Here is a 14,680-nt window from a genome sequence, read left to right on the forward strand (position 1 = left end):
ATATATTAAATTTTTTTTTTTAATTTCCCTCTAGTGCTAAAAGATAATTTTTAAGTTTTTGTGGTAATAAAAACTATTAAACAACTGATTAGAAATTCGTTTATAATTTTTTCAAGTATCTCGGCTCAATACAGTTCCTTTTTTGAAAGGATTTTGTAGTTTCATAAATATATATAGATATTTTATTTTTTAAGTAAGTTGACACTTTTTTCTCTCAGTGTCCCGATCGCTGCTTTGTTTATTCTATAATGCAGTCCCGTCTTGCATTGCGTCACAGGCCGACAAGCGACGCACTGGGCGACTCTGAGATGCATTTGAATCCAAATACGATTCGGAATCCGAATCCGCGGCCAAATCCAAATCCAAATCCGAGTTGCATCTGCACTTGTGCCTGGGCTCATGATGCAGTCTCTTAATCGTGCACCTCGAGACGTCACATTTTATTTTCGGCCACATTGATATGCAAGTGACGACAGCGGCAGCGATGGTAACGGCAATGTTGCTGTTGCAGCAGCAGCAACATTGCAGCAGCAACAGCAACATCAACGTCGGCGGGTGGCAGCAGGTGCCCCAAGATATGCAGATGTAGTAGAGAGTATCTGCAACATGACTTTCAAACGTAATACAAACAGCTCATCCATATGGATGCCCTATGGCTGGCACCTAGGTCGCTCTGTCCGCTTGTCCGCCAGTTTGTCCGTATGTTTGTCCGTATGTCCGCTTGTCCGTCCGCCAGTTTGTAAACCCCTTCGACAGTCGGTCGATCACGCGGAGCAGAGTGCGCATCGTTTCAAGTACGAGTATCTTTCAGTTACAAGGCTTTCGGCTCAAGTGGCGACTTCAACTTCGACTTCGACTTCAACTTTCAACTTTGCATCCATGCGAATTTATTTGAGTTGTTTATTTATTCCCTTTTCGGGTGTCTCTGCTCTGTACATTTTTATGATTTGTAGGTTAGACTGCTTAAGTCCGCCATCCGCCAAATCCGTTAGTGTGCCGCATGTTGTTGCCCGTTCGCCCGTTGCCTGTTGCATGTTGCTCGTGGCATGTTGCAGGTTGCTCGTGGCTCGCACGTCACTTGTGCCTTTTGTTTGCTGCCGTTCGAATTGAAGGAATTGAAGGCTTCGAGTGTTGACTCTTTTGGCCAGAAGCTAGGCAAACAACACTAAAAAAATGAGAGAGTGTGCCACATTTTTCGCTTCTCACGTTGGGTGACCTTCAGTGTTCTCCAGTCTTTAAGCTGGGCCCCCGTTTTCCCTTCCGCCCAACAGGTTCCCATGACACCTGCCCTGCCCTCACACTTTCGGCTGACATTCATCAATCAGCGAACAAAAAAAAAATAAAGGAGAAAAATACTGAAACAGAAACACTCTGGCTTCTTTTCATTCATGGGCACAATGGCCTACGAGTTGTCAACGGCTGGTTGTTGCTGCTGCTGCTGATGTTGCTGTTGCTGTTGCTGTTGCTACTGCTGCTGCTGGCTAGATGTTGCTCTTGGGCCGGAGATGTTGCTGCTGGCCGAGTACCGAGTACCGTTGTCTCGCCGACTGTGGGAATCTGTTACCCTTTCTCTCAGCGCGACTAAGCAAATACGAAATGGCTTTCTGCAACAACAATGAGCGACGACCAACCACAGAGCCACAGAGCTGACATCCCAACACTTTCCAGTATGCACACTGAAAAAAAAACTATTTTAGAATTTCAAATAACATTTTTAACCAAAAACAAGACTGCCAACGAACCCAAGAAGTAGACAACCATATTAAATTGGTTAAACCACGTTTATAGGAATTTATGCAAGACCAGTTTAACCAAAACGATTGGAATTTGTATGATCTTACAAATGTATCTTAAATCTCTTAATTTTAAAATTATTTTTGGCCAAATTTTTATTTCCTTTTATTTTATTTATACCAAAAAATATTTAAAAGCATTTTCAAAGAAACCAAATTATCCTAAACAATGGATATTTCGAGTATGTTCATCTGAGATCCATGAAATTTTAGATCATGTTACCATGTGCCGAATATTTATAGAGCCTTTTATATAGTAGTTTTGCTTTGACACACACACTTTCTTCTTTCTTATTTAAATATTATATTAGACACTGATAAATCAAAAGATTGCTAATCCATTTATTTAATTTAATAATATTTATTTTCGGTTATATTTTCGCTCAGTGTCGCGGTCGACGTCGCTGCCTGGACAGAGCGACCGTCAGGTGCATTTGAGTTGAGTTTGCCATTGTTTCAGCCGGGTTTTCGAGGCGCCCCCGCACTGTCAATGCCTTTTGGCCGTCCCAAAAGGGTGAGACCTCATCACCAGCCCACCGCCCACCTTCCTCCATCCTCCATCCAAAAAAACCGCCATCCTCCATCCTCCACCCACGGCGGAATCCGCTCGAGAAACGGCAGCAGTTCGAGAAGAAAGGCCACCAAACGAAACGAAAAGCAGATGAAAAGAGAGGAAAAGCTGGTGGAAAAAAGTTTGAACGTGTTGTTCGGATTATCCGTGAGATAATTTCTTTTTCTCTTCGAGTGGGGGGATGCCCCCCACCAATAGAAGAACAAAAAAACTGTCTTGTTCGCATTTGCTGCCTGTCAACGCCTCCCTTTGAAACCATTTCCCCCCTCCTACCGATTATTCGCCCAGTGTATAAGTACATATGTGTGTTTGTCATGTGCAGGCCATAGCCATTATTCCTAATTTCGCTTTAAATCAGATCTAGCTCTAGCAGACATGCTCTCCAGCTCGACAAACTCTCCGCCAACATACCCCCGAAAAAATCCCGAATGCCTGGCGCTTGCCACCAGCAACTTGCAACCGGCAACTTGCAACTAGCAACTTGCAACCAGCAACCAGCAACCAGCGACTAGCAACCAAAAAGTCTTGGAAGGCAGCTCTTAGGGCCATTTCATTGTCCGTTGTCCATTGTCCGTTTCAATGTTGCTGCTGTGCTCTTGATGTTGCTGCTGTGCCAGCAATTGGTGGTGCTGCTGCTGCTAATGTTGCTGCCGTTTCCATTTAGTATTTGTTATGGCTTTTCTCTTAATTTGAGGTCGTGAGAATCATGGCTAATTAATTGTCCAACAAACGAATACATATGCAAAGGCACATGTGTTGCAAGTTGCTGTTGGGATTCGGTGTGTTTTTGTATTGACAAGGAAACTTTAGTCCTTTTATTATGTTGTTAGCCCTATATCCTTATATTATTTGACACTTTAGAAACTACTTTTTCCCGAATATCCTGTTGATATATTCCTACTTAAATATGTCTCATTGTTGCCGCCGTTTTCCCAAATGTTGCTGCTGCTGATGTTGCTGTTGCTCATGTTGATGGCGTGTTATTTAAATATATTTAAAACAGGTAGAGAGCTCGACACAAAATTACAGTTAGACGAATTGGAGGAAATTCCTCAGCCGAAAGCAACAACAAGGTGGTGTTGCTGCTGCAGTTGCTGTTGCTGCTGCTGTTGCTGCTGCTTTTGATGTTGCTGCTGTGCCCTTTCTGTGCTGCTGCTTCCGCATCGATTTTCACATTGGCCACTGTTGTGTTGTTGCTCTTCTGCAGTCTCTTCCTTTAGTTCATTACAATTTATTTTTATGTGTAATGCAATTATTGTTGTTGCTGCCGCCTGAATGTTTATTCGCGCTACTTTGAAGGGGGGTAGGGGGGAGTGGGTGGCCTCAGCGGTAGCGGGCGGTGGGCGGGGCACTCCGTCGAGGTCTTTGTTACACTCTCGGACATGACAACAAAGACACGACCACGACACGTTGCGAATTTGCCATGAACATAGCAGTTGTTGTTGCAAGTTGCTGCTGTGCTGTTGCTAGTTGCTGCGGGGAAGCTGCTGTTAGTTGCTGCCTGCTGCCTGCTGGTTGCTGGTTGCAAGTGGGAGGAGGCAGTGGGTGGCTTGGGTGGTGTGTACTGACCTGGCGTTGCACTAAATACAAACACACACTTACGGACACGGACACATCTGGCGCTGAAGATCGCGCGATTTCTTAATATGAGAATATTCCCACCATTGTCTCTTTCGCTGATGAGGCTTTCGAGCTCTACAGCTCCAGAGCTCCTCTATTTCTTCTGTTTTTTTTTTCGGGGTGACTGACTTGGCTTTTGGAGTGGGTTGTCCACTTCGATTGCATGCGAGGATCGGTGGTGGCGGTGGAGGAGGTGGATACCCCTTTCCTCTTGGCCCATTTAGCACTACCATCTAGTAGCCCTCTACCCACGAGCTGCTGTTTACCGCTGGCGCTGCTTTAATTCCAGTTATGCGAACTTCTTTTGTCTTTTATCCCAAGTGCAGTGTGAAAAGATTCCGCATTTGGCATTCACATGGAATCGGTGGCGGCCCTTAGCTCCTAGAGGTCATTACTGGTCACCAGTTGTTGTTGTTTCTAGATTCTTTGGTGGGTGAAAGAACGGTTCTTGCGTGCACCACACGTGGCAGCTACCACCTTCCCACCACTAATTTATTTGCACTGGAATTCGCTCTACCTGTGCGATGTTACTATACTTCTACCTTCTTAATTAATAATTTATGTTCGGCTTTTCTCTTTGCAGGTGAGTCTAACGGTAATGGCAGCACCACTGGCACCACCGGAACCACCGGCACCACTTGCACCACATTGTGCGTCCGCCAAGGGTTCCCAGGTTCCCACATGTTGGGTCCAAAAGCCAGAGGAATCAGTGAGTAATGAGCCAGTGCTTCTAATTGGTGGTTATTTAAAGACCCGGGAATACGGAACAGGAATCAATTGAACAGATTTGAGGGATATTATATCAAAGAACCAGGCAATAAGTCCACTTGATAAATTTATTTTTTGGAAATACAAATTTTTAAGTCTTTTTCTCAGGATGTAATATCCTTAACATAATCTTAGATTATTTTAAAAAATAGGATCCTTTCTTATATGATGTTATATTGTTACTAAAAGTTGCATACCACTTTTATTTATATAACAGAACTTGATATCCCTATCCAAAAACCTATTACCAACAACTAATGATATTTTTAATGTAGATCGTTTGATCTTAAAACCTTTTGAACAATGAATAGTAAGGTTTTTTTATAGAATCTCGAAGTTTTGGATTTGTAGCTTTTTTCTATATACTAGTATATCTTTTTCAAAAAGTAAACGAAAATCCAAGCTTATAATTATAATTATTTTAGGTGATAAAACTTTTCACTGATCAAAAAAGGAACCCAATGATCATTGATTCGATCATGTGCAATCACTTTGGGGCACCTTAGGGGAAAACCAATTTTATTTTCCCCACCAGAGATCCTCGATGGTTAATCGCTGATCGGCGATCGGCGATCGCAATTGTGCAAATCGAGACCAGAAACCCCAGCTTAGCCCTCACACCAGCGGGCCCAAGCAAACCCAAGCAAAACCCAAGCAAACCCAACCGAAGCGATCTCGTTTTGCGATCGAACAATGGGGCTGCACCTGCAATCGATCGAACAATTCATCAGGCGGGGATTAACAAAGATTTTCCCACAATTTCCCAGCAAAGTACCATCGAAATGCCCAGTGGCAGGAACAAGTATAAAATTTCATTATCGCGCACTTGCAAGACGATGGGAAAAGGGAGGGGAAATGGAATAAAATATAAAGAGCGGGCCTTCAGCTTATCCCATTACACTAAGCGCATATGCAGGAGTCCTGTGTCGGGGTTATGGGTTCTGTATTCTGAACTCTGAATTCCGGACTCCTGTGTCCTGCATCCTGCGGCCCGAAAAACACTTGTTGGCCGCTTCATGTTTCAGCAGAAAATACGCAGACAATGCAGCGCCGTTGGAAAATGCGAAAAGATCCTGGGACAATGTCCTTCGCGCAGCTCCGCTGCCACTTGATTAGCCCCTACAGGGAAAGAAAATCTTGGGTTTTCTCAGGAAACTAGATTGAATTTATTGGAATAAAATAATTGTATATATCATACATAATCTAAGGGATTATTAAAATCAGCCCATTAAAAATAAATATTAGTTTTAAATAGGCGTATTTTATGTTTGCCCTGTATTAAATATATTTTTCAGTCTTATATCTTGTCTATATAATGATATCAAAAGAAACTTAAGCACATATCATTATTTAAAGCAAGAAACCTCATATTTAGATTAAAATCTAAATTTTCTGGTAGTGCAGAGGGTCCGCGAATAGCGGAAAAGTTGCAAAAATAGGCCTCGAAAACTCCAGAAGTATTTGTCATGGGAAAGGCGAGCAGGTGACGTGGCTCCTCTTGCGATCCTGTGCAGATCCTGGCTAGATCGTCCTGCTTGGGGAGTTGGTAATTGAATTGATCGTGATTCGGATTTGTGGCCATTGTCGATCGATGAGGATGCAGATGCAGCCACGATGATCATTATGATAGCTCGCTACCTGAAGGCAAAAATAAAAATAGGGGAAACAAGGACAAGGATCCAGATATTCAGGACCCAGGACTCGGAACTCAGAACTCAGAACTGAGACAGGGGCAGTTGTGGCGAAATCGCCAGGACAATGAGTGCGCATTTTGCAGGCTGTCCAATATTTGCGACTTGTCATCGATCGAAGGATGCTTGAGAACCACTCTCTTTTTATTGAATGTTTTTTGGTGCGTGAGAAAAAGGATTAAGTATAAATGTATGGTATATGGTATATAGTACATGGCAGGATTGTCACGTGAAAGAGGTATAGGTGTGCAAAAATAGTGGAAAATGACAGGGGGGGGTTTTCTTTTTCGGGTTTTTGGCGATGAAAGAAAAGAAGGGCCAGCTGGCTGGCGGCGACTGTGGGAAATTCTGGGAGCGAGCATCGGTGTCTGATTTTGATCCATTTCAGGCTAATCAAAGCAGGCTCCCTCCCCCCTTTCACCCCTTCCAACCGTTTTTCCCCCTCTTCTTTTCCGTTGATTTTCCTAGCCAATTTCCCGACTGGATCCCGCTGCCCACTGCGGCATTGTCTGCAAGTTCAGTTCGATAAGCATCAAGTTCTCACGAACTTTTATTGTCCTCAAGACGAAGACGGCGCAGACGCTGGCAACCTGGAATTGCAACTGGCGAACTGCACGAGCACCACCGCCCCGCACCACCCACTTCGGCACCACCCCCACCACCACCACCACCGCCCACTCGCCGTCCCCTTTTTTTTCCAAGGCAGAGCGACATTTTCCAAGCAATTAATGCCAAATTTAGACAAGCCTGTGCTCTTTCTTTTTAACCCAAAACCCACAGCCATGATCAAAATAATAGGTAAATCGTCCGAAAAAATACCTTCAAATAAGTATCTGTAAAATCTATCTGCAATTCCAATTTCTATATATTTTATTTACATAAACATATAATTTTGCAAATACGTATATCAACTAAAAACACAGCTTAATTAGCTTAACGTCTGTTGAAGAATTTATGATCCTTTGGGGTCTTTGGTGCCTTGATTTCCGAATACTTTGGTTCATCTTTAAAAAAACCAGCATCTGCCAGACGGGCCACGCCCATCAGTCCAAAGGCGGTGGCCAAGCTTTTCACTCCATAATTATCCAGACGTTTTGGGCACTTTTTCGATTGGGCCAAAAGAAAAACACTAATACCAAGTAGACCAATTCCATTCACCAGACGACAGTTTAGATTAAACTCTTTTCTCAACCAAGACGTAAGTTTTTCAATCATTTTGAGATGATTTTTAGTAGATGTTAACTGAATGAATGGATTGTAAGAGCTACCTTTGATATGATACTAAGAATGACTATTATTTCGCAGACAACTGTGGGGAGACTCTCTTGAACTTTATAGAGCGAAGAGGTTTCCCGACCGATTTTTCCACCTCAATCAGCCGTGAAATATGAGTATGAAAGCTATAAGAAAAAGGCCGGAAGTGAGTACGCCCCACTCACGCATGACAACAACAGTTGGGTTTTGTTTTTATTTTTTTCGGTTCGGTTTTGGTATATGTATATAAACATACTCGTACATTTCCTTGGCACTTTTTTTTTTATATTTTTCGGGGCCCAGTTTTTTGTGGCTCCCTGACCCAATTGCGGGCCTTACCTTGACTGAATCATCCAGCCGGGGACGGCGATAAGACCCCGGACCTTCGACCAAGCCCAAAACAAAAATGTTCCGAAACCCCAACAACAAAAAAAAAAAGGGGGCGAGACGCATGCGCGCAGCCCGTTGCTAATAAATTCGGTCATATGCGGGACATGTGGAAATTCAAACTAATTAAATTGTAAAACGAAATTAGCTTAGATAATTCGTGGAGTGCGATTCGGTTTAACCCTTTTTCAGCGCTGCAATGCGCCCGCATTTTCATTTTCAACTGACTGACATAATAATGCATCAGCAGCAGATCGGCCAGGCAATTCGATATGCCATTGCACTCGATCTATAGACGATTATCAGTTGCAAATAATATGATTAATGACATAGGTCTAGGGAGTTTTTGGAGATTTTAAAGGGTTATCACAGAGGTTCAATTGAAAATGTTTAAGGTTTAATACCAACATGAATTAAATGAGCTGTAAAGATTTGCTATATATTTGTATTTTAGGGCTAGAAGGTTTTATTGGATAGCTAGGATTTATTATAAATATGTAGAATTCCCTATGTTTTGTAGAGAAAATATATTTTTAATTATAATTTTGAATAGCTGTTTTGTTTTGCTTTCCCTAAGCTAAGCCAAGATTTTATTGTAGTACAAACGAGGCGCCACTTGTCCTGGGATTATCCCTCTGAGTCCTGCCTTAACCCCCTGCTGCCCGTCGGCATTTGCGGTTTGATGGCATGGTCTTAACCCTGTGCAATTTATTTATGATTACGACTGTGAGTACGTGCCTGTTGTTGTGACTGGTGTGGACACATCCTTCTGTATTTCTATATATATAGAGGACTATTTCCCTGAATGTCCATCTGTGCCACGGCTACTGTGGGCGTTATCCTGTTATGCTGCCGCTATTGTCCTCACAGGACAATCCCGAAATGGTCAGCAACTCGCCAGGTTGCCTGTGTCCGTGTGTTTATTTCAAAAAACATTTACTCCTGTTGTCCTCGATTTTATTGCGGATAAATCATCTCGTTGAGCGAGGGATATTTGTGGGTGTTGTAGGCAATGACACGCCCATTAGTCCATTAGGAGATGCGGCAATGGGATAAAGGATGGGATCAGCAGGATCTCAACATCCTTGCAGATGTTGCCGATTGGAACTCAGATCATTGCAATCAAATTGTAAGATGACTTTCTATTTGGCAATAGGTTTACTTTCTATAAACATTTAATTTAAAGTTGGTTACAACCATTTTTAATTGCTTTAAGTAGATATATATATCATTAAATGGTTTTAAATATGATCTAAAAAATAAAAATACCATATATCTGCTTTGATATTGGTTCTCTTGAGCTAGCGAAACCGAACTACCAACTTGGGTTGACTTTGTGCCATCGCATAAATCCGAGTCTCTGATTACTCCATAAATATCGATTTCGTAGACCATTCGCCACGGCATATAGCCATCGCATTCCTCGTTTCTGAGGCTTTTGACTGCTTTCTTTCGGCTGCGGATGGATATACAGTGGTTATAGTCGTTCAATATGCGAGACACGTACGGTGGGAACAGCCGCATTGAGGCTGCGGTTCAGTCTGTAAATCCGAAATGGGGCAACGGCTACAACAGCAAACACCTACGGCAGCAAACCATTCAGTTTAAGACCCCTTTTGACCAGGTCCAAAAGTCGAGGCCAAAAGATGGGCACGTCCACGTCCACGTCGTCCGCCGGCGACCAAGAGATCTCCGTTCGCTGATGGAGATGTCACTTGAGTAATTGTCGTCATACGCTCGCCGCTCAGCTTATTTTCCTATTTTCATTACCTGCCACACAAAAGCCGTCAGCGAAGAAAGTTTTCAATGTGTGTGTTTACAGAGAGCAAAAAAATGTATACCATATATCACACAAATTGGTGATCAATGAATGGGAATAGGAACGGTAATAAATATTATAATCATTGATTTTTATTGATATTCTTAAGATTTTATAAAATTTGTTTCTCAAAATAATTATAATTAAAATAATGGAAGTCAAGGAATAAATATATCTTGATATAGCCTTAAAGTCTTAAAGATTTAGTGCTACTATTAAGTGTTTTTTCTGTATGGTTCGATTTTTATACATATTTTCTAGAACTGCTATACGATTCATAAGACGAAAACTTATACAGATGAAAGATATATATATTATATATATATATATATATTATAAGTAAAGTATCCCCATTTAAATAAATGTTTGTAATTGTTTATTTTCTTATGTTGTGATATTTTGTCTGATTTTCCTGTTCTATAATGTTATGATTCCCTTTGTGTTTTCTTTATCATTTCAATTCTTTCCTGTGTATTTTCGCCCTGGACGTTGGACATCGGTTGCCCTGAAAAGCGCCTTTGTAGTTGCACAATCTGCGTGTCAATGATGACGCTGCTCCCCAGAGAAACGCCAAGTCCCAGTTCCAGTTGCAGGCCCTCCTCCACCTCCACCTCCACCTCCAACTCCTCAGATCTCCAATCGTTTGGCATGTCCAAGATGCGAGTCTGTCCAACGTGCAGCTATTTAGTGGCTTTGTCCCTCGCCCCCGCAACTCCATATCTCGGCATTCGCATCTGGGCAGCGCCTTTGTATATCCGTATCTGTATCTGTAACGCTGCGTGTTTTGTATCTGATGCCCCTTGCTATACCATATAGATACCATATCCCATACTACATGGGATATATATATGTGTGTGTGGGTCTGAGCGGTCTTTTGGGACCGAAGCGACCTGTGTCCACGTCCGCCGACAACATTTCATCATCGTGATGATCGTGAAAGGAGCACCCCGAACAATAATTGTCACTGCTACAGAAATAATCATAATTTCGGAGTTTCACTCACTCTCTTTCCACATTTTTTTTCTTTTTGTTGGTCCATTATGCAGAGTGACGTGTTTCACCTTATTTTTGGGAATTAGCAAACGTCTCCCAGGGCCACTCAACCGATTCCCAAACAAAAGATTGAAAATATTGGAAAATCTATATGTAGGAGATGCCGGGCAACTGATTGATTTGACCGACCGACACGATGCGTGAAGATGACAAATCCAATCACAACAACAATGGAGTCCTGCGAGTTTCTCGAGGAGGACATCAGCAGGTTGAGGGTCAAGAATGCGATAGTCGGGCAAAGATAACGAACGGTTGCACCCGAAACTGATCAAAGAAACTGGTTCTGATTTTGGGCCCAAGAAAGTGCAAGTTTTCTGGGAAATTTATAATGTTTACTGTGTAGGAAGTACAATCTTAATTGGATATTTCAGTTTTGGAAAACCTAAAAGTAGTTATGATTTTAGAACAATATTTTTAAATACCATATTTATAATATTCTAATAATGCAACTTAAAAATTAAAAAAAAAAAAATCCGAATATTAGGAAAACTAAAAATAGTAATAGTTCCAGAACTTTAGAAGCTACATTTACCATACTTTTATCTAAAATAAGGGAACATTTTTTTTAATTTATAAATTTATAATTCTAAAATTCAAGTTTTGCAACTAAAAAACGGTTACAATACATTTCCAAAAAAAAAAGTTTTGTGAGGGCAAAAAAAAAACAAGTTTTCCTTTGTAAATCCTAAGACACTTTTTTTTCTTGAACCGAGTTCATGGTTCCTTAGCTTTCTTTTTGAAACTCTCTTTTATTTTCCAACTGATCCATCGCCGAAACCGTTACAAACCGATCAAATTTCCATATTCATTCTATGCTTTTTTGCTTTAAAAAAATGCCAAGTCCTTGCCGCAGGATTTCTATCTGCAACACGCAGAAACCAGCCAACCCAGAAACCAAAAAATCTAGAAAAAACCTAAAACCGTAAAAACTGAAAGGAGCAAAGCCCTGAAAACCGGTCACCCTTCCTGTGGGCCATAAATTTTCCGTTAAAAACGAATGCATTTCCAGTGAGATTTGCTCATTTAAACCGAAGCTAGGGCAGGAAAACATGAATATCAAGGGAAAATTATCCAAAAGAATGACAGCCAAAGGTAAAAAAAAATCTAAAGGTAAAGGTAAAAAAATAACTAAGGAGGGGAGACGACAATTGCCCGTCTTAGGGTGCCAGACCCACGGAACCCAGGACCATCTTCCTCTTTATCATTGTTTGAATTGAATTAAAAAAGCGACGGTAATCAATGCGAAGCTGCGCCGGCTGTTTCGTCCTTGTCCTCGTCCAGGACCCTCCTATCTAAATCAGGCGAAAAAAAAAACCTTTGCCTGCCTCACATGTGACACAAACGCCACCCCACACCCCTTGCGATTCATATCTTGGGAAAATCTTGGTCACCACCCAAAAAACGATGAAAAAACGGAAGGGAAGGGAAAGGAAACCCAAGGCGGGCACACACACACGTAAAAAGTCGGGAGGCAAAAAAAAACAATAAGGACACGCACGAGGGGCATAAAAAATTAATATCGGGGAAGGAAAAAAATTTGCATAGAACAAAAAATGCCGTTACACACACACACGGGGATGCTACCTGGACCGCTCGCAGGACTCACAGAATTCGCAACTCCCTGCAGATCCTTCGGGGGTTGCAAAAAGGACCGACCGACCGTCTGACGATGAAAAAAAAATCACACTACCCCGGGACAAAGGAAATCGCAAAGAAATACAAAAGGAAACTTTAAGGAAAGCAGGCGGCGATCGGTAAAAATTGCATAAAAAATAATTGCAAGGCGACAGGACGCGGGCTGGATGTCCTGTGAGCGGGGATGTCCTCCCCTTGATTTCCCCTTGATTAAAGCGCACAAAGGACGGGAGACGAGTTTTTTGTTGTTTTCTGCGTTCTTCTTCTTGGCGTTCCAGGACATTAGCAGCATCCTTTTACAAGGCAGCTCGCATCTGCGCAGGCGCCGCCGCGTCTTCGTCCTGCCGAGGGGTAAATCAAATGCGCGCGCAAAAAAAAAGCAGGGTTCGTTATGGCATGCCATGGTATAGTATAAAAAAAAGAAAACAGAAAAAACAACACACATGAGGAACAAAAAAAAATCCGTTTACCCCCTGACAAAGGGAAAGGATTAAGCAACGAGGCAGAAGAAGAAAATCTTAGAAAATGTTACGCATCCGCCTGTCCATCGCCATCTCCTTCCCCGAATCCCCTTCTATTATTAGATATATGTGTATTCCTGGGAGAAGGGTAGGGGATCGCGAGATCGGGGCTGGTCGCCACACTTATTGCGCAGCTTCCGCGATGGGAACTCCAGAGCGAAAGAGAACTGCGCACATCCCATGCTGGGATAATCGATGACACTGGGATTCCCGAGAGAATGGCAGAGAGTTCAAGGAACTCCGAGGCTGCCAGGATCTGTGGAGCATTGTCTCCATAAATAGCTCACTCAACTGAAACGGAACTCGAGCATCCCCCTCGCTACACAAGATCCCTTCTCACAAAAGTAGTACATCTGATCTCCCTGCTAAACATGATCCCCAAAAACTAAAAACTATCTGAAACTAATCACAGCTAAAACACTGAAACAGTACGATCTATTGAAACTACTTCTTAAAATATTGATCTACAAAGTAAGAAAACTATAATTGAGCAGTATTAGTAGTTTTTTTTTAGGTTATGAGTTACCAATAAGAATAAAATATTTATTGGTAAAAAAAAGTATTTCAAAAAACATCCTTGATTTTAAAGATAAAGAAAGGCAACAATAAATAAGTATTCCCTAGCTACTTAGGGTAAACGGTTATTAAAGCATTTTTAGAAAATACCCTTCATTTAAGGACGTAATGCTTATTAAGAGGTTTGCAGGGTGTTATAAAGAACTTCTATTAATTTAGTTATCTCTTAATTTTTTTGTGTATTAAGGTTACTAGTAGTTACCAATGCCAATATTAGGGAAACTAGACTAAAGGCGATTCCTTTTTAGTAAACATATGATTAATAGGATTAAAAATGTAAACTAATATTTTTAAGTTAGGATCCCTTAAGTCACGAATATCTTAAAGTTATGATTATGATAATACAAACAAATATCTATCCAAACAAAGTTATCTTGGGATATGTTAAGTTGGAAAGTTCAAGTATGGTTATAATATAGTTCTTTCCTGGGATATCCTTAGTTAGGATCCAACCCCAAGTGAGACCCTGCCATTGGTCAGTTGATAGCTGCTCTATAACTCGTTCGCTCTATACACCCCCTCTCCAAATATTCCCCATTCCAATCGTTTTATGTCCATGACATAGTTATAGTTTCACTCCTTTGCCGCGGCGTTTTAACCCCCTGCTGCCTAACAACTCAATTTGGGCAGCGATTAGCGGCGGACAGTAGACAGTTTTCCATTTTCCAGAGCGGAGAGGGGAGATTTTCCTATAGAAGGGGGGGGTTACGGGGGAGCAGTCGCAGTAGCCGTCGCTGTCTCGGTCGACGTCGACGCAGGCAGCGACGGACAGCCGTCCGCAGATGAATTCATCCCCCTGTTACCCATACATTTCCTTTGGTCCACTCGCAACTCGAACATGTGCGAGGGAGAGAGGGCGAGAGTGTGAGAGGGAGAGAGGAAGAGGGAGACCAGCAACCCCTGCATGTGAGCCTGTGTGTGTGTAGTGGTGACTACACACGTTTTTTTCCTATATGTTTTTTTTTTAGCCCCGACCCTCGAGGGTCAAAGGC

The sequence above is a fragment of the Drosophila suzukii genome, chromosome X, assembly GCF_043229965.1.
Source record: "Drosophila suzukii chromosome X, CBGP_Dsuzu_IsoJpt1.0, whole genome shotgun sequence".
Classification (NCBI taxonomy): Eukaryota; Metazoa; Arthropoda; class Insecta; order Diptera; family Drosophilidae; genus Drosophila; species Drosophila suzukii.